The sequence below is a fragment of the Limulus polyphemus genome, unplaced genomic scaffold (genome assembly GCF_000517525.1).
Source record: "Limulus polyphemus unplaced genomic scaffold, Limulus_polyphemus-2.1.2 Scaffold891, whole genome shotgun sequence".
Classification (NCBI taxonomy): Eukaryota; Metazoa; Arthropoda; class Merostomata; order Xiphosura; family Limulidae; genus Limulus; species Limulus polyphemus.
This window is the reverse complement of record NW_013666501.1, coordinates 143001-153973: the sequence shown is the minus strand read 5'-3', so window position 1 is coordinate 153973 and position 10973 is coordinate 143001. Positions and strand designations below refer to the sequence as shown.

The window sequence follows — 10973 nt, the reverse complement described above, 5'->3', positions numbered from 1 at the left end:
TATTCGATTTCTTTTGGTTTACTATTATGCACAAAGCTATATAATGGGCTATCTGTCCCGTGCCCACCACCGGTATCGAAACCCAATTTTTAGTGTTATAAGTCATCAGACCATTAGAAACAAGAAACATCACAAGATATATATATATATATATAGCGAACAAAAGTTGCTATATATCTTAAATTAATCAAATTACTCTGGTCTCAAGTGCATATTCTTTCATCTGTTATGTCATAATTTGTTCTATATCTGAAGAAGTAAAAAAAGAAACGTGAAAACAAGCATGCATAGTTTAATAAATACTATTTGTTTCAACAAAAATTGAAAATATACAAAACAATGAGCTCCCGAAACAATAACGTTTACTTGTTAGCTTTCCTTTTAACAAACACGTTTATTTTTCAGACAAAGACCCTCGAGCCTAGGTTTCCGTTTCTTTTCTTTCATGTTACATCCGGTTGTTCCTGGTGAGGTAATATATTCACCATATGATGACTATTTCTGCTGGTTTTTGGAATAATCATGCTTTGCGGTTATTGTTGTGTGTGTGTGTGTGTGTGTCAGCACTGTTTTATTAGGACTAAAGAAGGATGTATTACTGGCTTAAAATTCCATGATACATGATTAGCTGGCTTAAAAAAAACAGAAACAAGCCTGTACTAAAGCTTAACATTAACAAGTCGAAGGATCGCACCTACTCTTACATGATCACGTAGTTTAAAAAATCAAGTTTAGCGTCAATAACGTTTAAATTAATAAAAGGATTGCGTTTCAAACAGTTATTAAATCCCCGCCATTCTTCTAGGAAGTTACATTAAACAAATATTTAAACAATTATTAAACATGGTATGACGTGATGAAATACACTGTGTGACAACAGCTTTTCCGGTTTGTTTTCTTAACGTATTAAAACGATGCTTGAATTCGCATACTGCAAAAAAAAAAAATGTTTAAAATGTTTAACATTCATTTTATACGGTATGTACTTTATGAAACTATAGATTCCTCAGTAATGAAAACAAATTGATATGGTTTTTTTAATTTATCCATATCACGTTTAACTGGCTATTTACCAGTTTAAACTGGAGGAATTTTTACATTGTACGATATGAATTATTAAACACGAATATTTTCACAGACAAGTGTAATTCAAGTACAACACAAAACTTGATAACGATCCACCTTACCAGCCGCCAAACCTAAGAACCACTGAACCAATGGGGTGGAGTGAAGTTGGTGAAGTATCATGGAAACGTACTCTCGTTATATTTATAGTCAAGTGATTCAAATTACGCTTTTATTTCAACCGGTGAAGCTAAGATATTTGAAGTTCTGAACAAGAAATATGTTTGCAAAGTTTCGGGTGTTTTTGTTTTTTTAATGAGACTGGTGAAAATACTGAAGATAATCCTTCCAAAAATTAGTTTATGTTAATTAACCACAAAGCAACACAATAGGCTATCTGTGCTGTGTCAAAACCGCGATTATCAAAACCTGATTTTATCGTTATAAACCCTCAAACTTACAGCAGAGCCACCGAGGAACCTTCCTACAAATTAGTTGTGTTTAAAAGGATCAAATCAATAAATACAGAATTTGTTTGTTTACTGAATTTCTCGAAAAGCTACACGAAGGTTATCTGCGCTAGCTGTCCCAAATTTCAAAGTGATAAACTGGAGGGAAGACAATTAGTCAACATTACCCACCGCCAACTGTTGAATACTCTTTTACCAGCGAATGGTGGGATTGACCATAACAATATAACGCTCGCACGGCTGAAGGAGTGAACATGTTCGGTGACAAAATTTCAATCAGCAACCATCACATTGTGAGCACTTCAGTTGTTATTCATCATATGTGTTCATTTAAAAGTCAAAAAGGAAAATTAATAAATACAGGGTGTCCGAAAATTATGTTAACAAAACTGTAAACTTGTGTTTGAGCCATCTAAACCTTGAATCCCGCCCACTGAGATGTTATGCCGCTTTCCTATTGTCCAATTTAAATGCTAAGATGAGCACGTGGAGTGCGGATTCATCTTTTTCAGAAATAAGTGTTGAAAAAGTTTTAACATCATTTCTGGATACCTTATATCAATATTTGAGTAGAGTTGAAACAGTGCGAGACATTTGGTGAAATTACATGGCTATGATGAACAACTAGTCTTAAGAGGGAGGTTAATATCTCAATCCAGTCTTAAGAGGGAGGTTAATATCTGAACCCGAGTCATGTAGCATTCGTATGTTCATGCTTATTGGTCCATACTTTCCAAAATAACACAGCCAACGGAACGTGTAAAATGTCAAACTGTTCGACAGTTAAAATTTATAAAAACTGTACTTGAGATCAACGTTTATGTCATACAATTGTGAATCTTAGTGGGCCATGGTTTGCAGTAAAAACGAATTTTGTATCTGCTTTGGCTGTATTAAAACAAACGATGGTCAATATTCGATTAGAGTAGCCCGAGAATCGGCGGTTGGTGCTGTTGACTAATTGCTTTTCCTGTAGTTTATCGGTTCAAAATTAGGGACGGTTAGCACAGATAGTTCTTGTGTAGCTTTGCACGAATATCGGAAACAAACACACTTTCCGTTTAATGTTTCACCACTCGACTCGGTAAAGTCCAGTCTGAGGAAGTTCTTTGTTCAACCTGTACTTTACTGAATTGGTTGTGAATGAACTACAATGACAAAATTGTAGAAATACAAAGGGCTTTTATCCCAGGGTCCTTGTGAGGAGAAGACTCCCGTGCAAAGGGAAATTGTAACTGACATAAACTTGGTTTTAATTAATTCAAGAATGAGCCGGATTTCAATAACCAAGATAAAAATACAGGAAACACTGAAGCTTGTATATAAAACAAATATATCTTATGTGACTTAGCTCTAGTTGTTTCAAACATCCAGATGGCGCGGATAAAATGCACTTTACACAAACAGTGACTAATTCAGATACGTGCTGAATGACCATGCCTTTCAAGAGCTTTTGAAATTTCTGAATCGTTGGTTTTAGCCGTCTGGTTAACTAGAGACGTACCTCACTTGTAGAAACATTATATGTGTTGTGTAAAGCCGCGCACACAAAAAAATAACTGAGTAAATTAAACGATTATTTAACACTCTTAAAAGAATTTCACAAAATAACCTTCTTCGAAATATTCACCAGAATTTCACATATCCAAAATAACCTTCTTCGAAATATTCACCAGTCCAGGGTCCTAAAGTAACTGTTGGTAGAACTGTACAATTTCAGCAAGGATGATGACGTACTACCACAGTTTTAAAACCCTATTCTAAAATGTCGTACGAAATATTTCAAACACTATTTACTGTTCCTCTTACGATTGCACACAAAGCAATCTTTATATGTATTGATAATTAATGTAAAGTTCCGAAAAGAGTAAGTGAAAAATGTTACGACTCTCTGTCCTCACTTCCAAATGCCCACCAGTGGCACAGCGGTATGTCTGCGGACTTACAACGCTAGAATCCGGGTTTCGATACCCGTGGTGGGCAGAGCACAGATAGCCCATTGTGTAGCTTTGTGCTCAGTTACAAACAAACACTTCCAAATACATCGATAGCAACGAAGGTAGGTCTACTCATCTGATAATTCGATTCAACTTACTTCGTATAGATTAGAATTCTAGATATCTAAACATATATTATAATTATTAGCCCTAACGACCAAAAATCAAACTATACTATAAAAACTAATTCAACTATCTTTGTTTCCTTTTTTTTTTAAATTTATATTTCTAACTGCAATGTTTGCTTGTTTTTGTTCAGAAGTTACTAACAGTTATCAGTGTGTGTCCCCCAATCAGATAGTCCAACCAAACACCAGAAACATACCTTTTATATAACTTGTCGAAACGGTTCCACGTCACATAAGTCTCACCGGCTCCGGAAACTTCTCTCTTTCAAAATGAAATGTCTACAGCTGTTCAAACCAACTCTAGGGGTAACTTGAAAAGCAAGACTGTGAGGGTTTTGGTACGCCCACTCGGTATGTCAACTTCTGTGTTTAGAGCGGGCGGGTCTGAGTTTCCCAGAGCTCGAGGCCACGAGTCAGCACGAGCACGCCACCTTAAAAACAGCAAGTTTTGAAAAAAAGTTAAAGATTGCCAGCAAGGGGTGGATGGTTGTGTTTAAATCGTGGTCACCGTCTACCCAATCCTCATACCAAAGAAGAAGAACCATCAATTATGTATTTGCTTAACCTACTGCAAAACAGTTCAGAACAAAGACCCATCAACTTGTAACGCTAATCGGAAAATGGCAGTAAAGATATTTTAAAAAACGAACATTTTCACGATGTAAGCATTTCCTTACAAAATTGTTACTGGATACGAAATAAAACCACATTATTTCAAAACTAAAGGTATGACCTGGACTCGCAATCTGCGGGTCGCAGGATCGAACCACACCCCTGAACATGCTCGACTTTCAGCCATGGGGTGTTATACTGTGATGGTCAATCCCACTAGTCATCGGTAAAGACCAGCCCAAGTCTTGGCTGTGGCTAGTGTTGACTAGCTGCATCACATATAATCTATCAGTTCAAAATTAGTTTTTTCTGAGTCTAAAAGGTGGGAAGTTCCCAAGATTATTACTTTGTCTCGAATCTCAGAAAGAACGGGTAAATGAAAATAGTTGCCCAAGCATATACAAAGCAAGAAAAAAAAGTTTTACATCCTCCAAGTGCGAAATTTGACTAGGTTATGTGACAATACAACTAGAGTAGGCCTAGAATATTAAAACTGGACAGTCATTTGGTCAGCAATTTCTACAAAGGTTAAAAACAACTAACCCTACTGTCACCACAGAATTTTTAGTTTTAAAATTTATATAGAAAATATTTAAAAAAACATAATTTAAACAATTTGATTTTCATCTCTATAAATAACGTAGAATATAAACGTCGGTAATAGTTTTACAGCCCCATGAATCATGCCAGGAATATGATATCACACATTATACATTTTTTCTCACACACACTCTATGTATATGTGCATATTTTGTGTACTAAAGATGCAAGTTTCACTAACACTGGTAACACTTCTTTCCACAAAACAAACGAGCTTCTAGACTGAATGTAAACATCCACACCCAAGTCTATATATTTTAAATTGGAACTTTCATCCGTTTTTGCAGACATCTACGGTACAATAAGCTATGGCACTATGGTAAAAGAAGGGTAAGTTTAACATATAAAGAACGGCGACATTTAACAGAGTGTTTGTTTCTTCATCTTCTTCATCTACTGTCGAAAACAAGTTTAAATTCGGAAAACTTCAGAATTAGGTTTGAAATTAATAAACAAATCTTTTGTTTGATATCGGATGACAGTTCCTGAAGAGTTTGTTTTGAATTTCGCGCAAAGCTACACGAGGGCTATCTGCGCTTGCCGTCCCTAATTTAGTAGTGTAAGACTAGAGGAAAGGCAGCTAGTCATCACCACACACCGCCAACTCTTGGGCTACTCTTTTACCAACGAATAGTGGGATTGGCCGTCACATTATAACGCACCCACGGCTGAAAGGGCGAGCATATTTAGTAGGACATAGATTCGAACCCGCGACCCTCAGACTGTGAGTAGAGTGCCCTAACCACCTGGCTAGGACATGGATTCGAACCCGCGACCCTCAGACTGCGAGTAGAGTGCCCTAACCACCTGGCTAGGACATGGATTCGAGCCCGCGACCCTCAGACTGCGAGTAGAGTGCCCTAACCACCTGGCTAGGACATGGATTCGAACCCGCGACCCTCAGACTGCGAGTAGAGTGCCCTAACCACCTGGCCATGCCGGGCTTCCTGAAGAGAGATTAAAATATTTTACAATGAATCATGATTGAAGTATCTCAAAACCTGTTTATTTTCTTTGTTTAGTGTGTTTGAAGTGTTCCTGATCAAGGCTTAAAGTTAAAACAATAAACCAGTAAAATAATCTTACGTTTCTCTGGCGTTACAGGTCTTCCTATCTATAGATTAAAAATAAACTTGTGTTCAAAAGCTTTGTTCGCGTGATGTATATTTTTATGCCTCATTAGGAATGATTACAAATATTCTTAGTTTTTTTTTACTTTATGTTTAACGATTTTTTTTTTCTAAAAAGAATATATACCAAGTTTCAAAAAGTTCACATTGTTTAACAAGGCCAAACCACTTAGAAAAATAACAATCCATTGATTATCATCAATCCTGCAACTTAAGCCCAACCTTTTTACCCTCTACTACACGTTAACCACAAGTGTATACTTTGACATCTTTACAATCTTCTCAACTGTATCGAATCGAAAGTAGAGCGAAATAGTGAAATCGCATAAAGAATAGCATGTGGCATTTCACGGGTAATTTAGTTCCGAAAATGACCTATAGAGGTCGCTGAGTTACCGAAATATGAACCTTCTGTAAGACTTTTAAAACGTTATTGTGTTTACAGTTCAATGCTAAAGTGAGACATATTGTTGTTTCTTTTACCAAGTTTCTTAACATGCACAACTGCCCAACCCTTTCTGTCTTTTTCTCGTTAATATGTTGCTTGTTAGCTGCGCATGTACTATAGCATACACACTTAATATGTTTCAGATGTTTGTTAAACTGGCACAAGGCCAAGAAGCTCCCACGGTTGTAAAAGAAATACTCGTGTAGCAAATTGTGTTCGTATTTAAAACTTCTGTAACTTAACACCATAGTCTTTTCGTCCATAGGTAACGAACACTGAGTATTTGCATTCTTAAGAGCTTGAGAAAAACGTGTTAACAGTTAACGTGTTTTGGTGTCTGTTCTAACGGTATGGCGAGGATTATATAGACATCACTTTTATAGCCTTTGGTAGGATTAAAGAACTTTCTAGAAATGTCTTTTAAAGTAAATACACGAGAATAAAGTTGTTGTTTTAGCTTAAAGCTACATAACTGGATATTGGCGCTCTGTCCACCATGGGGAATCGAACCCCAGAGTTTAGCACTGTAAGTTCGTTAACCAGGAGATGAGATTTGAAGAACGAAAAAAAAATGATGAAAAAAACAATTGACTTTTTGTACAAGAGCATTTATTATAGTAACTACGCTTCTTGATCTTCTGCCGTTACATGCACCCAAGTGACTAAAAAAACGTATACTTGAGGGCTTATAACGCTAGAATCCGTGATTCGTTCCCCGCGGCAGACATTGTGCAGGTTCGATTGGAACAGACACTTCGATTTCCCAGTTTTAGCAAAAAAGAAACAACAAAAAAAACTCGGTTCTTATTATCAGGAATAAGTTAACACACGCTTTCCATAGATTAATAACCTAATTACTGTGACCGTAAATTATCCACAGTATATAATGTCATTACTACACTCCCAACACGTAAATGTTCACATTAAAATGAACTCCTACTTCACGTTTAACTCTGATACTCAGCGGTGTACGTGGATACGTACATCACATACATAACTGAGAGTAAATAATAAAATGATCATGAAACCAATCTTTTGTTTCGATTAACGGTTAGTTATCGAATAGAGAATAAGTATTAGGAGCATGCTGTATTAGAAACAGTGAAAGAAAGTTACAGTTAACCTGTTCCTTAGGTTACTTTATTTTAGTGTATCAATTTACCTCTTCAATCAATCCGATTCTTCTGCTTACTTGGTGATATCAGCTCCTTCAGCCAACCGAGTTCTACAAGTGGAGCGGCTGTGTACAACAGATCTATCAATTTGATTTCTCTGTTGCCGTAGTGACGTGTACCAGATTCTTGTCCAGTCACATCCTTCTGCTGACTCACAACTGTGTATCGGTTCCCTAAGCAGTCCCATCATTCTGCTAAGTTAGCAGTAAGCAACAGTTAGTTCAGTCCTTCTAATAACTCAGTGGTATGAAACAATTCATATAGTATATTCGGTTTGTTTCTTTCTTTGCTCTGGCTTGCTATTTCATACCAGTGTGGAAATTACATTCCTAAAATTCGGACCGATAACAAGTAGCTTTTCGTCAAGAGTTACGTGACTTTAATCTATAAAATAAAAAAAAGAAGAAGAAATTAGAAGCCACAGCGAAGGCAAGTTCTCAGTTTATTTCTAATACAGGAACTCAATATTTTTTTATAAGATAACAACAAAACTTTGTAATTACCTAGGCAGGTGATATGTTCCTCTTCGAACATCTGGTAATTATCAACTTTCAATATTAATAGGAACCTAGTGTGAAATTACCAGTACATGAGTCAAGGTTAGAACGAACAGGTAAAGAACACCTGGTGTCTAACGCAATACTTTGGCTGTAGAATTGGTTATCGTGCATAACGACGTCGTTTTAAACATTTACTTAGAGAAATTCAAGCAAATAGTAATGGTATAATATTCTTGAATACCTTTATACACTAACAAATATTTTTTGTTTAGTTAATTTCTTTTCAGGCACATTGTACAACCATACTAATAGTAAAAGAAAAAGAAAAAAAGTCTTTATAATATATTTCAGTCGACTAGTTTCGGTAACATAGTTTCCACCATCACGGCTGTGTTATCGATTGTTTGTTTTAGCCGTCCCTAATTTAGCAGTGCAAGACTAGAGGGAAGGCAGCTAGTCATCACCACCCACCGCCAACTCTTGGGCTACTCTTTTACCAACGAATAGTGGGATTGACGGTCACATTATAACGCGCCTAGGGCTGAATGGGCGAGCATGTTTGAGGTGACGGGGATTCGAACCCGCAGATTGCGAGTCGAGCGCCCTAACCACTTGGCCATGCCGGGGCCCTAACCACCTGGCCATACCGGGCCCTGTGTTATTCAGACTAGTCGACTACAACATATAATAAAGATGTTATCTTTCATTGCGCCTAAAATCGTCGTTTTTGTATTTACTCTATAACTTTTTGTAGTTAGCCTAAAATGGGTCAAAGGTTGAGTAGAAACTGGCCTACACGTATTCATCGCTCTATCAATTTGTTGTTATCTAAGCGTTGTTGTTTTAGCGCAAAGCTACACAATGGGCTTTCTCCCCCTTTGTTCACAGCGGGGGATCGAACCCCAAATTTTAGCGTAAAAACTACCTCGGACCCACCGGAAGACGACTCAGCTGGACACGTAGTTATGTGTTTGTTCGTTAGTTTCGAAGTTAAGCACAAAGCTACACAATGGATTATCTGTGCTCTGCCCACCACGGTTATCGAAACCCGGTTTCTAGCGTTGAAAGTCCGCGGATATACCGCTGTACCACTAGGGGGGGGGGGCGTATTTATGTGTTAACAAATACATAAAATTTTCTGTCACACTCTACGCGGTATTTTACAACTCGTTCACTTCAAATAAATATATATGTTTTATCAACCGAAATTGAAACAGCTAATACATTTCTTATTTAAAAAAATACACTGGAGTAGCTATGATTTTTCTAAATAATAAAAATTCCATTTTAATGTTTTCTTCCATTTTCCACAACGACTACTTTTTTTTATTGGCCGCAGGTATACCAGGCCCCCTGCTCCAGCTCCTTTTGGGAAGGGGGAGGGGGCAGTGGAGTTTTGTGGGGAGTCACCATTCAGTGATAAGATATTTTGATATTGATATTATTTTTCAAACCGCTAAGAAGAATGAAGTTAGGTGGGCCATAGTGAAATTTGGGAGTGCAAGGCCCACCACAACACCCTCTAGCGCCGGCACTGGGATATAAAATTTATACTCTAAACAAACTAGAAGAGACTCAATTACTTTATACACGTGATGCTCCAGTTCAATGGTACGAATTCACTTGCAAGTGAAATACACAATGTTTGGTCGAGCGCCGACATTAAGACAACGTAAGTAAAATTACTGTCACGTGTTGTAACTGTACACGAATAGCGTTGTCTGTCAGAACAACTAAACAAATTGCTGGAATGAACTAGACTATATTGTACGATGGAATCTTGACTGGCACGTCTTAAAATCAGGAGATCAATGGTGGTGTTAGACCAAATCGTGAGGGAATTGAATTAGAATTGTAGGAGTAATATTTAGTTGAAGAGAATGTGAAGAGTTAAAGTTATTATCTTTAAAACAAAAAAATTTGATTGGATGTTGATGAAAAGTACAGTGTTGTAACGTAACAAGATGATCTCGAGTTGATATAATCGTTTATAATCTAACTCTTGAGCGCTTAAGGTATTAGCTACTGGACGATAAACTCATTAATTTATATGATTAAATCCCAAAGGAAAATCTTGGAAAATTTCCAGATATTGATATATGTATAACTACTATTTAGTTGAAGAGGAACGTGAGGGAATTGAATTAGAATTGTAGGAGAGTCTAACATCCTCTTCAACTAAATAGTACTCCTAAAATTGTAATTCAATTCCCTCACGTTTTGGTCTAACCAAATTCATTAACTTTACTTACGGGAACTAAAGTAAGTTTGAATAAAAAAATTAAAATTAGGTTTAACTTTTTTTTTTGAGAAAATGCAAAAAAACACTTTTAAACTAAGAAAAAAGAAATGAAATCACACCCTTAGCGTTGTGAAGTATTGGCATAGAATATGTGAAGTACTTGAGTAGAACATGTGAAGTACTGGAGTAGAACATGTGAAGTACTGGAATAGAACATATGAAGTATTGGAGTAGAATATGTGAAGTATTGAAGTAGAATATGTGAAGTATTGGAGTAGAACATGTGAAGTACTGGAGTTGAACATGTGAAGTAGTGGAGTAGAATATGTGAAGTATTGAAGTAGAACATGTGAAGTAGTGGAGTAGAACACGTGAAGTAGTGGAGTAGAACATGTGAAGTAGTGGAGTAGAACATGTGAAGTAGTGGAGTAGAACATGTGAAGTAGTGGAGTAGAACATGTGAAGTAATGGAGTAGAACATGTGAAGTAATGGAGTAGAACATGTGAAGTAATGGAGTAGAACATGTGAAATACTGGAGTTGAACATGTAAGGTACTGGAGTAGAATATGTGGAGTATTGAAGTAGAACATGTGAAGTAGTGGAGT

At 36.7% G+C, this 10973-nt stretch overlaps 1 long non-coding RNA gene across 1 annotated transcript in view; it reads right to left on the bottom strand.

Annotated features, from left to right (window-relative positions):
* Positions 1-325: 325 nt before the first annotated feature.
* Positions 326-10973, bottom strand: part of LOC111083030 — a 27750-nt gene continuing 17102 nt past the window's right edge. The window contains exons 2-4 of the long non-coding RNA XR_002610909.1: positions 7613-8009; positions 3858-4091; positions 326-931 (exon numbers count right to left, since the gene is read on the bottom strand). This is a non-coding gene — a long non-coding RNA (uncharacterized LOC111083030). The remainder of the gene's footprint in view (positions 932-3857; positions 4092-7612; positions 8010-10973) is intronic.